Genomic DNA, 12,022 nt, shown 5'->3' with positions numbered 1-12,022 from the left:
TGTCCCATTTTTAAGCTCGAAAGGTGCGACCTGCCCCATTTATCTTTACCCTTGCCGTTGGTTGGTGGTACAATGTTCTAACTCGCTGAATCATTTTCGGGCCCATCTCCATTGTTTCCAGGGTCCGAAACATGAATCCCCAGTCTACCCTGTCGAATGCTTTTTCTGCGTCAATCGACAGGAATAAACCTTGGGACCCATCATCCTTTATCGCTTGTAAAACAAGCAGAGCTCTAACCCCATTATCACGTCCCTCCCTTCCTGTCACAAACCCAACTTGGTCCGGGGTGTACCAATGTGTTTAACAAGCCCTTTAATCTTCCAGCCATTACTTTGGCAAATAACTTTGTGTCTATATTTAACAGGGATATTGGCCTGTAGCTTGAACACAGTGTACCTTCCTTTTCTTCTTTCCGGATTACCACGATAGTTGCTTCCGACGCTTCCCCACTCAATTCATATTCTTCTCCTAGACCATTCATGTATGCACTTAATTTAGGGACGAGCACCTCTTTAAACTTTTTATAGTACAATGTTGTAAAGCCATCTGGGCCCAGGCTTTTGCCCTGGTGTGAGTCCCTCAAAGCTCAAATTAATTCCTCCTCTGTAATGAGGCCTTCTAAGATCTCCTTTTCACTATCAGTGATTTTTGGCAGCGCCACGTCATTCAGGAACTTTTTTATTCTCTCTTTTCCCTCCATGAAGTCCATCTTTATGTTCTACTGTGTACAGCGCCTTATAATAGTCTCTGAAATTTTCTGCTATTTCACTTGTTTTAAATACTAGCTCACCCTTTTTTGTTTGTATTTTATCTATATAATTTGTCGCCCTCTTCTTCTGGAGCATTCTAGCAAGATGTTTGTTACCCCACAAATATCTTTCGTTAGTTATTCTAATAAAAGTTCTAGTTTCTTGCTCCAAGAGCTCTTTCAACTCATCTCTCTTAGTGACTATTATTTGATATTTCTCTTTTCTTCCGGCCCGGATTTATGTTCTTGTTCGGCTCTATGGATTTCCTCCACTAGTTTGTTAATTTTCTCTGATCTTTCTCTTTTTTTGTTGGCTTCCATCGCTATAAGTACCCCCCGATATAGACTTTGTGCGCTTCCCATAATGTCAATCCTGCAATACCTTCTGTATCATTAATTTAAAAGTACTGTTCTAGTTCTTCAGATATTCTCCTAGTGTCCGCTTCTTCCCGGAGCAACTCCTCATTTTATCGCCAGTTCCCTCTGTCTTTGCGACCCCTGCACTGCTAATTTCATACTTACTGGAGCATGGTCAGATATTTTTGTTTCCTTAACCACTTCAATGCAGGGCATTTATACACACTTCCTTATCAGACCATTTTTTAGCTTTCAGCGCTCTCACACTTTGAATGGCAATTACTCAGTCATGCAACACTGTACCCAAACAAAATTTTTATCATTTTTTTCATACAAATAAAGCTTTCTTTTGGTGGTATTTAATCACCACTGGGTTTTTGATTTTTTGCGACATAAGTGAAAAAAGAGCGAAAATTTCGAAAAAAAACACTTTTTTTTTCCTATGATAAACTTTTGCAAATAAGTCATTTTTGTTCATAATATTGGGCCAAAATGTATACTGCTACATCTCTTTGGTAAAAATAACCCAAATGAGTGGATATTATTTAGTCTCTTTTATAGAGAGTTATAGAGTCTACAAGCTATGGTGCAAATCAATAAAAATTGATCACATCTGATCACACCTGATGCACTGATGGCCTATCTCGTTTCTTGAGGCTCTGAAATGTCAGGAAAGTACAAATACCCCCCAAATGACCCCTTTTTGAAAAAGTAGACAGTCCAAGGTATTTAGTTAGAGGCATGGTGAGTTTTTTGAATTTGTCATTTTTTTTCCCACAATTTTTGGGAAAAATAAGAATTATTTATTTTTATTTTTTTACAAAATTGTCATAATAAGTTATTTCTCATACACAGCATATGCATACTTCCAATTGCACCCCAAAATACATTCTGCAAGTCTTCCCGAGTATGGCGATACCACATGTGTGGGACTTTTACACAGGCTGGCCACACAGAGAGGTCCAACATGCAGGGAGCACAGTCAGTGGTTCTAGGAGCATAAATGACACCTAATTTCCTAACGACCTATTACATTTGTGAAGGCCCCGGAGCACCAGGACAATGTAATTACCCACAAAATGACCCCATTTTGGAAAGCAAACACAACAACGTATATTCTATGAGGCATAATGAGTCTTTTGAACAGTTAATTTTTTTCCACAAGTCTTTGGAAAACGTGGAAAGAAAATGAAAACATATTTTTTTTTACACAAAGTGGTCAGTTTATAAGATATTTCTAACTCAAAGCATGTACATAGCAAAAATGACACCCCAAAATACATTCTGCTACTCATCCTGAGTATGGCGATACCACGTGTGTGACTTTTACACAGCCTGGCCATATACAGAGGTCCAACATTGAAGTAGTACCTTCAGGCGTAATAGGAGCATAAATGACACATCTCGTTTCATTCCTACTTATCTCACTTTTGAAGGTCCTGGAGCACCAGGACAATGGAATTACCCCCAAAATGACCCCATTTTGGAAAGCAAACACCTCAACGTGTATTCTATGAGGCATGGGCTGCAAATAGGTACTCCGTTACTCTGACGGGCTGGTGACAGGTACTCCGTTACTCCGACGGGCTGGTGACAGGTACTTGGGTACTCCCATGGACTGTGACAGGTATTCGTGTACTCAGATGAACTGTGACAGATACTCAGGTACTCAGATGAACTGTGACAGATACTCAGGTACTCAGATGGACTGTGACAGGTACTCGGGTACTCAGATGAGCTGGGACAGGTACTCGGGTACTCAGATGGGCTGGGACAGGTACTCGGGTACTCAGATGGGCTGGGACAGGTACTCAGGTACTCAGATGGGCTGGGACAGGTACTCAGATGGGCTGACAGGTACTCGGATGTTCAGATGGACTGTGACAGGTACTCAGGTTCTCAGATGGGCTGTGACAGGTACTCAGATGGGCTGACAGGTTCTCAGATGGGCTATGACAGGTACTCAGGTACTCAGATGGGCTGACAGGTACTCGGGTACTCAGATGGGCTGTGGGAGGTACTGGGGTACTCAGATGGGCTAACAGGTACTCAGATGGGCTGTGATAGGTACTCGGGTACTCAGATGGGTTGTGACAGGTACTCGGGTACTCAGATGGGCTGACAGGTACTCAGATGGGCTGGAACAGGTACTCGGGTACTCAGATGGACTGTGATGGGTGATGACAGGTACTTTGATGGGTGGTGACAGGTCCTCATTATTGGGGGGGTAGTAATCAGTGTGGTTGGTGTACACTAGGGCGGTAACGAGATGTTACTGCAATCTCCTCCTCACACACGATCGGTGTGTGAGGAGGAGAACCCGGTAACACCTTGTTACCGTGGTTTGTTTACATTCTGTGACTGGCTGTGATTGGATACAGCCGGTCACATGGTAAAGAGCCAATTTCATTGGCTGTTTACTGCGATCGGGGTTGGGCTGTGTCAGGGTGACAAGCCGCATCCCCGATCGTCGCTCTGCGAGCGCTGTGCATGTGCACAGGACATGTGACATGTGACGGTCACATGTATCTGGGGGTGGATGGGGATGGAAATCCCACAGATCAGGGATGGGCTGTGTCCAAGGGACACACCTCATCCACGATCGCCACGCTGCAGGTCCCTGGGGGCCCGCAGGAACGGCAAAATACAGAGGCCGTCATAGGACGTCCACCCAGGATGGGAGATCCCATCTGTGGGCGTCATTTGATTATGGCCCGGTATTGAAGTGGTTAACATTTCCCAAAACATTATGCTCCACCAGTATGTAATCGATCCTCGAATACGTCTCGCGCACAGGGGAATAACATGTGTAATCTAGTTGCCTGGGATTATGGCTCCTCCACACATCTACTAACTGACACAGATGCATTTTTTTTAAATCTTTTTTAGCTGCACGTCCAATATTCCCCATGCACATGACAAGCTATTTACTCTTGGCTCTAAACAAAAATTAATATCTCCCATCAAAATAACCGGGCCTCTCTTAACCACTTAACAACCGGCCCATAGCCGATTAACAGCTTCAGGGCGGTTGTTCAACTCTGAGAGGCCGTTAATTAATGGCCTCCCAGAATTCTGCTCTCGCGCGCCCCCTGGGGCGCGCACACGAGAGCATCCGTGTGAGCATCACGGTAAACGGCCGCTCATCGTGGCCGTTTACCACGCGATCGCTCCGTGAAATGACGGAGTGATCACTTGTAAACAAACCGGCGTCATGTTATGACGCCGATTCCTCCCTCCCCTCTCTGTACCGATCGGTACAGTGGAGGGGGAAGAGATCGGTGTCGGCAGCGCTGTGGGCTGCATCTGCAGTGCCCACATCGCTGCTCACCGACAATTAACCCCTCAATACCCTGACAATACTCTGCAATACCTGCCAATACTCTCCAATACCCTGCAATACTAGCCAATACCCTGCAATACCCACCAATACTCTGCAATACCCGCCAATACTCTGCAATACCCGCCAATACCCTGCCAATACTCTGCAATACCCTGCCAATACTCTGCAATACCCTGCCATAAATTGCCATACCCAGCCATACTTGGAGATACCCTGCAATACCCAGCCATACTCTGAGATACCCAGCCATAGACGTCCGCCCTCCGGTGCTTCTACCAACTCGCCAATACGATCAAAGCCAGAATCTTTTTATTTATTTTTTATTTTTATTTCAGGCTTCCCAGCCTAGAGGTGAGATGCGGGGCCTTATTGACCCCATATCTCACTGTAAAGAGGCCCTGTCATCCCATATTCCTATTACAAGGGATAAAAAATATTTTTGGTGAAAAAAAATGTCAAACTAAAATAAAGTAAAATGAACAATAAAAATAAAATAAAAATTTAAAGCGCCCCTGTCCCCATGTGCTCGCATGCAGAAGCGAACGCATACGTAAGTCCCGCCCACATATGAAAACTGCGTTCAAACCACAAATGTGAGGTATCGCCGTGAACGTTAGAGCAAGACCAATAATTCCAGCCCTAGACCTCCTCTGTAACTCAAAACATGTAACCAGTAAAAACATTTAAAGCGTCGCCTATGGGGATTTTTAAGTAGCAATGTTTGGCACCATTCCACGGGCATGTGCAATTTTGAAGAGTGACATGTTAGGTATCTATTTACTCAGCATAACGTCATCTTTCACATTATGAAAAAATTGGGCTAACTTTACTGTTTTTTTTTTTTTAAGCACAAAACTGTTTTTTTTCCCCAAAAAAAGGCGTTCGAAAAATTGCTGCGCAAATACCGTGCGAGATAAAAATTTGCAACGACCACCATTGTATTCTCTAGGGTCTTTGCTAAAAAAATATATAATGTTTTGGGGTTCTATGTAATTTTCTAGCAAATAAATTATGATTTTTACATGTAGGAGAGAAATGTCAGAATTGGCCTGGGTGCTCCAGAACGCCTGATGGCGCTCCGTGCATGGTGGGTCTCTGTATGTGGCCACGCTGTGTAAAAATCTCACACATGTGGTATCGCCATACTCAGGAGTAATAGCAGAATGTGTTTTGGGGTGTAATTTGTGGTATGCATATGCTGTGTGTGAGAAATAACCTGATATGACAATTTTGTGAAAGAAAAAAAATCTTGATTTTGCAAAGAATTGTGGGAAAAAATGACTACTTCAAAAAAACTCATCATGCCTTTTACTAAATACCTTGGAATGTCTTCTTTCCAAAAAGGGGTAATTTGGGGGGTATTTGTACTTTTCTGGCATGTTAGGGTCTCAAGAATTGAAATAGGCCATCAGTACTTCAGGTGTTATCAGTTTTCAGATATTGGCACCATAGCTTGTGGACTCTATAACTTTCACAAAGACCAAATAATATACACCCATTTGTACTTATTTTTACCAAAGATATGTAGTGGTATAAATTTTGGCCAAAATTTATGAAGAAAAATTACTAATCTGCTAAATTTTATAACCGAAACGAAGAAAAATTCATTTTTTTACAGAATTTTCGGTCTTTTTTTCTTTTATAGCACAAAAAATAAAAAACCCAGCGTTGATTAAATACCACCAAAAGAAAGCTCTATTTGTACTCATGAAATTTTTGTCCTTTTTTCACACAGTGTTGCATGACTGAGTAATTGTCATTCAAAATGTGAGAGCACCAAAAGCTGAAAATTGGTCTGGTTATTAAGGGTGTTTAAGTGCCCAGTTAAAATCTATTAATTTATCTAGGGTTCCCAGGAGGTAATTTATCTGGTTTTGGTTAGGTGCATATATGTTCGCTAAGGTGCACTCCATTCCTTCTAATGTCCCCCTTAGAAAGAGAAATCTGCCCTCTGGATATGACTTCCTCTCCTCCAATCTGAACTGTATATAGGGTGACTATTTGACTGCAATTTCACGCTAGAGGTATGTGGAAGATGTGTCTCCTGAAGGTAGGCTACATCTACCCTATATCTCTTCAATTCTCCAAATATCTTATGTCTCTTTCCAGGAGTATTTAAGCCCCTCACATTATATGTTATAAAGTTAATATCTGTCATTTCTTTATGTTCAAACTTTTTCTTTTGATTTCTCCTCTCAGTACCCCTGCCCTCAATAATTCTGAATCTCATAGCCCTCTCCAGCTCTCTCTGTCTTGAAGTGAGGCTCAGGAATCGTGCCCCCCTATCCCGGCACTCCCTATAAGGGCCCCGGTGTGGGGGTGGCGAACTGTTCCCTGACCACACACCCCCCGCGCGACTTTTTCTTCTTTTTTTTTTTTTTTGTTTCATCTTTTTTCTCTTTTTCCTTTTCTTTTCCTTCCCTTTTGTCAATAGAGCAACTGTTCTCCACCTCTATCTCAGAACAAATCAGTTTCCATTACCCCCGTCTACCCATCCTGGCAGCTCAGGAACACTTATATCTAGTATATTACAGAACTCTACCAAGTCCTCAGGGAATCTCAATCTAGCTGATCTCCCATCCCTAAATCCCATGAGACACATATTTTGCACCTGCAACTGAGCTAGTAAGGGCTTCAGGAGTCGTCTTCTTGCTAAAGTTTCTGGCGCCAAGTCTGCAAATATCTGGACCTCCTGCCCTTGATATTGCAAGGGGGGTTTTCCTCTTAGTTTGACCCATATTTCCTCCTTATCTGCAAAGGATTGGAATCGCACTATAATGTCCCTTGGTCTGGTGTTTCCTGTATTTGTTTTCCCGATCCGGTGGATTCTCTCTATCGGAGGAAAACTACTTTGCTCTCTGTCCAGAAGGGTGCTGATAATTATTTTAATAATCTCCTTTAGATCTTCTCTTCTCTCCTCTATAACTGACCTAATCCTCAGGTTTTGCCTCCTGTCCTGGTTATCCTGATCTTCAAGCCTATATAGAAGATTTCTCTGATTTTGCTGTGCTATTTTGAGCTGTTGTTTTAAATAACCAGTCTCGAGCGCCAGTTCGTCGTCTCTCTCTTCCACCGCCTCTACCCTTGCCAACACCTGGGCCAGATCTCCTCTCAGTAAATTCAGATCAGTTCTAATTATCTTCTCCAGTCCAGAGAACATCTCCTGTATGTCTCCTTTAGTAGGGATTGCTGCAGAAACATTTAAATCGCCCATTCTGCTAAATTCTAGCTCGCTCTCTGTTGTGGGGTCTTCTCTAAACTGATCCGATGTATCCCCTCCCTTCTTGTCAGCACCCCTTTTCTTGTCTAATTTTATCAGGTCCTATTTACTCTGTCAACTACTATGGGGACTTTCTCCCTGACTCATGTATTGTTTGATAGAACTTGCTTGATCTTTCAAAGCTTTTGACCCATCCCCTTTCGGTCTTTTATTCCCAGATTTACTCATATTGAGCCTTTTCCCCCTTCTTACTGGCTTCCCTAATGTACTGTAACACTATTTCTTCCTTCCTCTATGGATTTCTCAGTCCAACCTACTTCAGACCATAATCTCTTGTATATTTTCAATTCAAAGGAATAGATTTGATAGTCCCCAGTAGATCCTTCTTGAATCTTATGTCTTCGCCCTCTTGCACCCCCTAAATGGGGGAAGGCAAGGGACCGCAGGGACCTCCACGAGTCACCCAAAGACCCACCTAATAGGGTGTTTTCTCACTTCCAGAATTTTCTTACTAGATATTTGTTGGCACTTATTTTGTTTTATTTTAGCCTAATTCACCCCACAATGAAAGAAAAGCCTTTTCCCAAGCTTCTCATTTGGGACAAAGGGGGTCTACCAGCCACAGAGTAGTTCAGATGATTCTCTCCCCATTATCCATTATAGCTTTCAGTTATCAGGTATTAATATTGGCTATACTATAGCCAACCAGAGCAAATCTTAGTATCCCAGAATTCCTCTCTTCAACTTGCTACCCACGTTTCTCCCCCATCCACCAGGGGTCCCCGCACATCACATAAGTCCCATTTTCAAGATTTTCTCACGTATTAATTGCTAGTGTTCATTTTTTTATATATATATATATATATATTAGAAATCCTAAGAAGTAGGTCTTTATGAGGTTGATGTTAAAGAAAAGGGGTGTAGGGGATGCCAGGGGTTTCTTTCACCATTTATATTTGGTAGCTCTCAATCTGACAGCCGTGGCAGACCGTGACTGGAGTTATTTGATTTTAATTTCCTGGTTCTTATACATATACGGTATGCTTTACTAAGCAATACCTTTCAGGGCACTTAGTGTTCAACAGAGCCAGTCCCATCGGTATACTCCATAAATCTTTCTCTCAACCAACCCCGCTTTTTAACAGTCCTAGTAGTTCATATAGCACAGGAGTGATGTATTTGGCTCTGGTCAACAGCAATTTTGCACTATATCAGACTTTAGGTTACTTAAGCACACCTCATATACATTTGACATATAACTGTTCATTGCTTTGGCAAAACCACTTACATATAAGTACTGACCTGTTCATTTACCTCTTCTTGGTGAGTTTCACCAGGTAAATCTTTAAGGTATACTCACGGTTCTCTGCATGCACTTCTCCGCGGCTTACCCCGGAGCAAACTCCTGCTACCTCTGGGTTCAGATGGAAGGTGACGTGCACTGTATAGCAATAGGAGCCACATCCACTCAGATTACTTCCCGGGACGTATGCGGTCACCGTCTATAAACTGTCGGGGGGAGGGGGAGCGCCACTGGGATGTTTGTTATCCCGTCAGACCGGCGTCCCCCTGTTCTTCATCCCCTTCTTACTCCTCCTCTCCCTACTCCTGCCGCCAGGCACCAGGCCCTCGTGGTGGGAAGCGTCGGTCCCCGGGTACTCATCTGCTGCCGGGATCTCTCATTCTTCTCACTCTCCCCGGCTTCTGGGGACTGGATGAGCTTCGCGGCTGGCCGGTCCCCTCAGACCCTTCCCTCCGTGACATCATCACGCTGAGTAGGAAAGATGAATATTCTATCGAGAGTGCTGTATCTCTTTAAGACAATTCTGATTAAGCCCCCAAACAAATTTTTCGCATGATATCGCAAATTATGCACAGACTCTATTTGGGGCACACTAATGCCACGTACACACGACCGGACTTTTCGAGGGACAAGGTCCGACAGACTTTCGACGGAGTTCTGACAGAGTTCTGACGGACTTTCCGAATAAACGGACTTGGCCACACACAATCACACCAAAGTCCGATGGATTTGAACGTGATGACGTACGACTGGACTAGAATAAGGAAGTTCATAGCCAGTAGCCAATAGCTGCCCTCGCGTCGGTTTTTGTCCGTCGGACTAGCATACACACGAGCGGATTTCTCGGTAGGAACTGGGTCCGGCGGAGTTCTGGTGGAAAAATTTGAAACGTTCCCTTTCTAAAGTCTGTCAGTCTTTTGCAAATCAAAAGTCTGCTGCAGCCCACACACGATCGAATGGTCTGCCGGAATTGTTCCGTCTGACTTTTGATGTTGAAAAGTCTGGTCATGTGTACGCGGCATTAGACCCAGACTAAGCTATGAGAGGCTCACTGTCCCCAAACTCAAGGGAGTATTGGATTTACCAGACATCAAAAAAATATTACTTATATAGCTTGCCACTTAACAAGACTCATCGACTGGAATTTCCACTCAGCCACCAAAGACTGGGTCCGACTTGAAAATTCTCTTGATTCGATTCCCAGTGGCCCAAACCCCGTGGCTGAATACGAAACACATCCCAGCAGTATATTCCTCCCACTCAGTAATTTCCCCGACACTCACCACTTTTCGATACACCTGTAACAAATACAAAATCTCATCGATTTTAGGACCTATGACTCCACTTAGGCTTAACCCAGACTTTACACCAGGGAGGCAGTCTTCCTTCCTAGCAGAATTTTGGCCACATACCAGCAAATCACTTCTTCGAAAATAACCGCCCACTTTCACATTCCAACCTAACGACTAAACTAATGACTGATAAATTCTCATTCTGGACGTATACTCAAATCAGACATTTTCTCGATACCAATGCTAAGAGCTAAGAGCTTAGACTGGTTGAGACACTTTTGAAGAAATGTGTGTACGAAAAGAACAACAGAGGCACCTTATATCATTTACATACAACCTACTGTTTCCAAGCCAACACCTCTCTGATAATTGGGCCAACGGTAATTGGCAAAAAGATCTCTCCATTAACCTTACGGAAAAGGATTGGGAAAACATTTACACACTTGTCCACAAAGGCTCCCTAAACGTCTACGCCCAAGACAATGCTTTCAGATTACTCCCAAGGTGGTATAGAACACTCCTCAAACTGCATAGCATCTACCCGACAACCTCCCCACTCTGTTGGAGATGTAAACAAGAGAACGGATCTTTGTTGCACATATGGTGGTCCTGCCCCAAACTTCAACCATACTGGAAGGAGGTACATAGATTTACCCAACAAATTACTACCTACACCCTGGAATACTCCCCTGAACAATTTTTACCACACATATTGACCCCACCCACAGCTCATACCTAAAATCCTTAACCATGCACATGATCATGGCAGCAAACGTGCATCCCCACCAAATGGAAATCCATGGAACCACCTTCTTTGAAAGATTGGTTTCAACGCATTAACAAAACTGCAGAAATGGAGGAATTAATCCACCAATCAAGAGACACCCCTTTCAAATACACTCAAATGTGGTCATGTTGGTTACACTTCCGTACAACTAACGAATATTGTAATATTCTTACATAATATAGTGGGAGCTGTGTTGAAACAATTGAGAACCACGACAATAACCACACGAGATAGGGTCAACCTTTCATAAACACGCGATACTAAATGCTCTTCCTCTACGTGTATCATATAGCTAATGCGCAGAAATATTAAACCCACCAACTATGGTTACAGACACTCATGCCAATAACCTTAAAGCCATATTGTAATGCCATATTGTAATGCCATTTGCGTAATCTGCTTAAAATGCAAAGACTTAATGCTATTGGCTTGCTAGACCATACCTTACAATTGTTGTTGTCTTGATGTACACTGCATTTAGCGGCTGCGCCCACACTTGTTTATTCCTGTTATGTTTTTCAAACCTCAATAAAAACGTTTTTAACAAAAAAAAAAGCGTTCTCACACAGCACAGGACTCACGAGACTCACAAAACAAAGGAAGACAGCGTTCACCGCTTACTTCTGGTTGTCTCTTCCTGGCCGTGGAATGCAAAAGTTCCTTCCGGTTCATGCCTGATGTGTTTCGTTATGACGACTTCCTCTGAGGACGTGGCCTTATGGTGCAGCGTCCCGGTTTTTATATCAACACATTGTAGTGTAAATATTAACACTTCAAGTAAAAAAACGCTTATATCAACAAGTGCACATCGGCGGCCATCGTTACTTGATTGTATCAGTATACAATTGGCATGCAAAGTATACATGACTTGTCTGAATGTAACATACACTGTGCATCCTTTTTATAGCAAATTACTAGAATGAATATCTAGTATCACTCCCTAGGACACACTTAACCCCCACAGCACCACC

This window comes from Lithobates pipiens, unplaced genomic scaffold, assembly GCF_037356315.1.
Source record: "Lithobates pipiens isolate NorthernLeopardFrog02 unplaced genomic scaffold, aLitPip1_a1.2 Scaffold_10, whole genome shotgun sequence".
Lineage (NCBI taxonomy): Eukaryota > Metazoa > Chordata > Amphibia > Anura > Ranidae > Lithobates > Lithobates pipiens.
The sequence above is the reverse complement of the archived record's forward strand: the minus strand, read 5'-3'. Positions refer to the sequence as shown.